General features: G+C 42.9%; 1 long non-coding RNA gene across 1 annotated transcript; it reads right to left on the bottom strand.

The window, feature by feature from the left end:
• Positions 1-1,880: 1,880 nt before the first annotated feature.
• Positions 1,881-5,499, bottom strand: LOC128141357 (uncharacterized). Its single transcript, XR_008234975.1, has 3 exons — positions 5,303-5,499; positions 2,493-2,542; positions 1,881-1,985 (listed from the first exon to the last, which is right to left on the bottom strand). It is a non-coding gene; the product is annotated as an uncharacterized LOC128141357 (long non-coding RNA).
• Positions 5,500-6,023: the final 524 nt, after the last annotated feature.

Raw genomic sequence — 6,023 nt, 5'->3', positions numbered from 1 at the left:
TGTTGACTGTCCGTGTCACTGCAGAGAGCGGTTACTTACAGATGATTGGCAGCAGCATATCCTGCTATAATGCTAACTAAGCCCGTGACACAGCCTGCTATCAATATTTTACTCTATCGCTTGTGGCATTTTGCAGTGACACTAGATACAGTGCTCTGAGGCTTACTGGTTCACAGTCCTTCCATTTAATAACAAAGTCTCTTGATTTTTGTAAACTTCTAAGCTTTTGCTGGAGGAAGTCAAGCAGTTCATTACTGAAAAACATTTTTGTTTTCCAAACAGTATCCCTTCATGCTTTTATTTGCTTGCATCTCACCACAGTTGCCTCCTAATCCAGTGTTGGTAAAACAAGGCTGAAGGTATTTTGATCATGTTTCCACACTTCTGATGTACAGTTGCCTTGTCTCCTTCCACTTTCCTTCTGACTACACTCTGCTTCACCAATGCAGCCATCTGGCACAACATCTCGGTTTTTTGTATTGACACCTGAGTAATCATAGCCCTTTTTTCTCTTTCTCTCTCTTTTTTTTTTTTTTTAAATAAAGCAAGTGTTTCCGGCTCCAGTGCATAGGCTTATAATAGGCAAGCCACATCCCATCAATGAAAAGCGGAAGAAGTGAGAGGTCACTGGTATTAATGCTAGAAAACATTTAGGGTGAGATGAGAGGGGGAAAAAAAGCATCCAGCATTTTCAATGAGATTATCACAAGTCATCTCCAGCACTTTTTTTCCTTCACATTGGCTTACAGCCCTAGGAGTGGTTATTTTAAAACAGCCTTCCTCAGGTTTGCGCAGTAAAGACGCTAGGCTTGATCGCCCTGGCAGAAAGACCTATGGGGCACCAGGGACAAACAGCACATGGGACATAGCAGCATCACACACCAGAGCAAATCCAGCTTGGTGTGGTAGGAGCAGCATTTAAAGACCACTCATTTCATCCTATTGTTGAAAAATGAAAATAATTTATGTCACAGACAGTTTAGTGGTGCAGCCACCTCTGGGAGTGGGAATAAACTCAGTAGTTTAATTCTCTGTCTTTACAACAATCGGCTGTAATTCCACTAACTCCAATGGGTTCATGCTGGGAGGGGATTTCCCTTTCACAGGGTTCAGTGCATTGGTCACATCTGAACACAGTTCTTTAAGATCACAACTCACAATACTATTAAGTCAAGTATCAATCAAGCCCTGCCTTTTTTTTTTTTAATTGGGAAATGAAGTATTTCCATATATTGTGTGTATGAAATATACTTATAAAAACATTGATGGCAAAGTTGTGGCCCCAGAAATTCAGAAGAGTCTTACCACACATTGCTGTATGGCCAAAGTTGCATCCCAAGAGTTTTTTTCCTGGCCTCGTCTCAACAACATCTTTTGGACTTAGTCTCTCTTGCTAACACTCACCTTTCCCATGCTAGAAATAAATTTGACAATGCTAACTCGATCTCCACCTGGCTGCCATCTCCTCCACACATCTGATCCTACCCCTGAACTCTATCTCTCTTGAAATAAAAGATGGCCACCACCCCACGGACCAAGTGACCTGGAAACACTGCACAGAGATATATGAGCAATGGAGCAACTGTGCCAAAGGAAACTCACAAATCACATACTCCGGGCAATGGGACAACTGGCAGAAAGACAAAATAAAATGACTGCCTCTTTACCTTTCACAGACTCCCTCAGCCAACACTGCTAGAGTCTGCTGCTGAAGCATATCTGCATCAGCTAAACCTGCTGTTTCTCTAACAAACCTCTTGCTGCAGTCCTTCAGAGCAGGAGGAACTGGGGCAGCCAAGGTTGGGATGGTGCTGTGAGCCAGGAGAACCATTTCCTCGCAGCTCAACAAATACAGAAGGACAGAGGAGCAGAAGCAGGCATGGGGGATAAGGGACAGATTTCAAGCGGCTGCCCTGTATGCACCTACCTGGCCAGTCCCTTCGAGTAGTGTGGCATGTTCGGATAGGAAACAATCACTGTGGCACCTGAAATAAAGACACAAACAGCTGATGCCCCATCATTCAAGTTGTCACAAACCACAGATGTCAACAGTATGATTTTTGCTGTCAATATCAATTTGGAAAGTGCATTGATAATGTGCCAGTACACTTCAATAATATTTGATTCTGCAGACTGAACATGCACTGAAATCCTTGCTTTTCCCCCCCATTTGTTTTAAACAGGCTTTTCCAATAGACTCTATCTCTAGGTGCGGGTTAGGCAAGCGCACTGGGCATCTGTGCCACATCAGTTCAGTGTCTCTTTGCTTTGGTGGTTTAGCAAAGATTTTTTGATGCTACAAGCAGCTTCCTCCCTGTGTGAGTGGTCAGCAGGGGCCACAGCATTCTTTTTGGATGGATTTACATCTCATGGAGATGCCAAAAGGGAAGGAAGAAGTTTGACATCAAAAGCTCAATCTAGGCCCCATCAGGACCTGAGTGCAGACTCAGAACCAAGCTAGGACATCCTGGACTTGGTTTTGTGAGAAATACCTGTTTTTCAAGATGCAGCCACCTGGAAGATGCCCTTCTTCACTTTCAACCTGAAAAGAGGATGGAGCAGTTAATGGGGAAAGAGAAAGGCCATGAAAATTACAAGCTCTATGAAAAGTTTCTTTGCAAATAACAATTTAACACTAAGAAGTTAGGTTAAAATGGTTTCAAAGCCTAAAATTAGTTACATTTTAAACTAACAGCATATGCTTTTATTGTCTCTGATCTAAAATATAATCCCAGGAGGCTGTGAAAAGCATGCAAATTACAGAAAGCTAATTTGCTCCAACAGCGACACCTCCCATGTAGTTGGGAGGTCTGTTAGACCTAGTGTACTCTCCATTATTTGCATATTAATAGCACCTGCTGAAATACTTTGGGATTTACTTTTCCTGCCAGCAGAGGGACAAAACAAACAAAAATTTTATATAAAATTCCTTTCATACAGATTTGATGAACAATAAACTTTTTAGACAGTGCTAAGAATGCCAAATCAGTGAGATGCAATGGGGTAGGGCTGCAGATGCCATCTGTGATTTTCAGAGAAACTGGACTACAAGTTTGCATTAAAAAAAAAAAAAAAAAAATCCCAAACCAAAAAACCAAACAACAGAAAAAGCCCTCTCTGGAAAGTGCTGGGTAATTTGAAATCACTCACTTGGCACAAGTCTGAAGAATGGAAAAGTTTAACTAAAGAAATCCAGACACTGCAGCAAGAAAAAAAAAAAAAAACCACGACAAAAAGCCCTACATATCCACAACCACTGAAAGCAGAACCCCCCCAAAGTGGACTTGATTAAAAATCTACAAAACCTCAGGCTTTGATATTAGCCAGGCCTGCGAGGCCTAGTCTCCTGCACATAAAACAAAAAATAAATTAAAACCAGCTACAGCCTGAGATTTACTTAACAAGCCCACTTCCAATCTCTGCTTATGACCACTGCTTCCCCTTCTGGCCTCTTAACTATAAAAAAAGCCCCTTGTATATTCCTATAGCTCATCTTCTTCAGGGTAAGGGTGAAAGCAGCTTCCTTTCCACGGTAGCAAATGGAAAAACCTCACTTTTCAGTGCAAAGCTGAGCCAGACCCCGCAGGCTGGATGTATAACACGTGCCTCTCTCTGCAGAGCGGATTTGGGAAGCTGACCAGGGAGGCTGGGGCATTCCCCAGTACCTCTTTTTCCAAACAGGCAATTGGTATTCCTAAAGAAGCACCAGCCATGTACTCATATTCCCTTCAAGAGTTACAAGTGGCCTATATTTCTCCTCGCTTTTTAAACCCACTGCTTTAATTCCGATTATGCACCCTTTTTTAAATAGGCACTGAAAGGCCCACTAGAGTTATTTACTGCTGGTGTGCTGAATTACTGTAGCATTTTAAGTACCTTCATATTCCCAAATGAAGAAAGCAATTGACTTTAAGTTAAAATGACTAAATTGTTCTCCACATATTGAAAAAGTAGTGAAAGAGCGTTTCATGTAGGACAATGAAGCACAGAAAAGTGATGTTTTGAGCAGCCTGGCCAGTGCTCTGCTGGGAGGGTGAATCAAGAGTCTGTCCTGAGCAAGGGCAGCCTTCAGCCGCCGTCCTGGCAAAACCCTGTGGCCACCTTCCCATGCGGCAGCAGAGCCGCCGACTCTGTCCCTTTGTGTTGTATGACTCCTGTGTGAGGGGCGTGGAGGGAAGAAGGGGCTGTTATTGGGAAATACATTATTATTGGCCTCTTCTCTCTTCACCACAGACAGAGCTTAATATGTCTTTCGGCTCTGCACAGCCAAATGAGACCTATGAAAAACTTGCTCAATGTCAATTACAATTACCGAAGGAGGCAATCAGACATTACAGCAATGGGGACCCCTGAAATGCTACAGCCAGGCAACTCCCTCTATGGCTGTCAACAAATGCTAATTCTCATTAATGTGTATGTAACTCTTAAATGCTGCAACAGTGCTAGCCATTAGTATTAGCTGGTAGCTAATTAGTAGAAGTAGTAGAACTAGTTAAAGTTGCAGAACGGCAAGTGGATGCAGATCCGAGGACTCAGCTCTGAGCTTACAATCACTGTCGGTGATAATTTTCAGCATATTTTTGCATAGTCAAGAACCTCTAAATAACTGAAAGGGATAGGGGTTACCAGAATCGTTCCTGGGAGGCTTCAATGGTTCCAGGCATTGAGAAGCAAAGCTCTCTCTTTAAGATACTAGCTCAACACTGTTAAGAACTGAGTGTTGCTATCATTTAGATAGATTCAGTGCCCTATAAAAATGGGTTTGCATCCCATTTCTAGAAGAAGAGGGCAGGATCCATCTCCTCTAACTTTTCTATGTCCGGCAATCAGTTACCTGCTGTGGCTGGGCTGGTCACGGATGCTGCGCTTCAGGGGTGGCAAGAGCAGGCACAGCACCTCGGCAGGGGAAGTGTCTCCACCAACACAGCCCAAGAAGCGGGACTTGGTAACCCACGGTGTCTGCCTCAGCACAGCCTCTCCTGCTGGCATGTTGTGTTTCAGAGAGGCAAAGGCATGAAGAAGCGTTCAGAGGGACCTGTCCTCTTACGGTCGGGAACACACCCTGCCCTGGGGTATAGCATGGTAGGGAGATATGTACTGTTACTGCCTGCCATGTACATAGCTAAAAACTTCCCGTGCTGCCACGTAGCACTGCCCCAGCCTTTCTGTAAGACGTTCTTCCAATCACAGAAAGCCATGTATTTGTAATGACAGCAATAAAAATAATAATAAAAAAACCCACCCTGAAAAGCAAAACCCAGGCCATTACCTATTATAACAAATTGAATTGGATATTCCTTACCTGAAATTTCATGAGCAATTAGCAAACAGAATTATCCACAAATGCATGTATGCCCTATTATCCTTGTAGTGATTTCAGCAGCCACAACGTTACAAGCTTGCAGTTTGCTATCCAGCAGCTCTAGCAGCCTCCAAACCACAGCTTTTTCTTCTTTCTTTTTTTTAACATGAAGTTCATGGCAGTCAGTGTTTTACCACCTGCACACTGGGGGAGAAAAAAAGGAAAGGGGAGAGGATCAATATATATAGTATGTTTATATTCAGCAAGAGCATGTTGCAGAGTGGGGAGCTGTGATGTGTTTGCATTGTCTGTGAAAAGATCCTCAGTGGCACCGCAGCTGGAAAAATAATGGAAGACCAGGGGACTGTCTTCAGTGACAAACTTTCATCTGGTAAGTTACAATTATATCATAGGAAATGATACCTTAGACTGCAACTAATTTGTGAATCCCAGGAAGGGAAGATCACTGATTCTTCATCAGGGCTGCAGAACCTGATCTATAAAAATTTGGGCCTCAGCAGGAGGTTGTGCGCAAGTGTGATTTGCATCTCAATTCTTAGTCCACCACAACCTTTAAATCTTCCTGCAGCACTATCACAATGGAAATTTTTGTTCTCAGTGTGCTCAAAATACATATTAAAAAATAAAATTTCTGGTACAATGGAAGTCAGCTGTTAATGGGAAAGAATGTGGCATTTATGCTCAAATTGTTTCACAAAAC

This window comes from Harpia harpyja, chromosome 4 (assembly GCF_026419915.1).
Source record: "Harpia harpyja isolate bHarHar1 chromosome 4, bHarHar1 primary haplotype, whole genome shotgun sequence".
Classification (NCBI taxonomy): domain Eukaryota; kingdom Metazoa; phylum Chordata; class Aves; order Accipitriformes; family Accipitridae; genus Harpia; species Harpia harpyja.
Note: the sequence above shows the minus strand (reverse complement) of the source record. Positions and strands in the feature narration are given on the sequence as shown.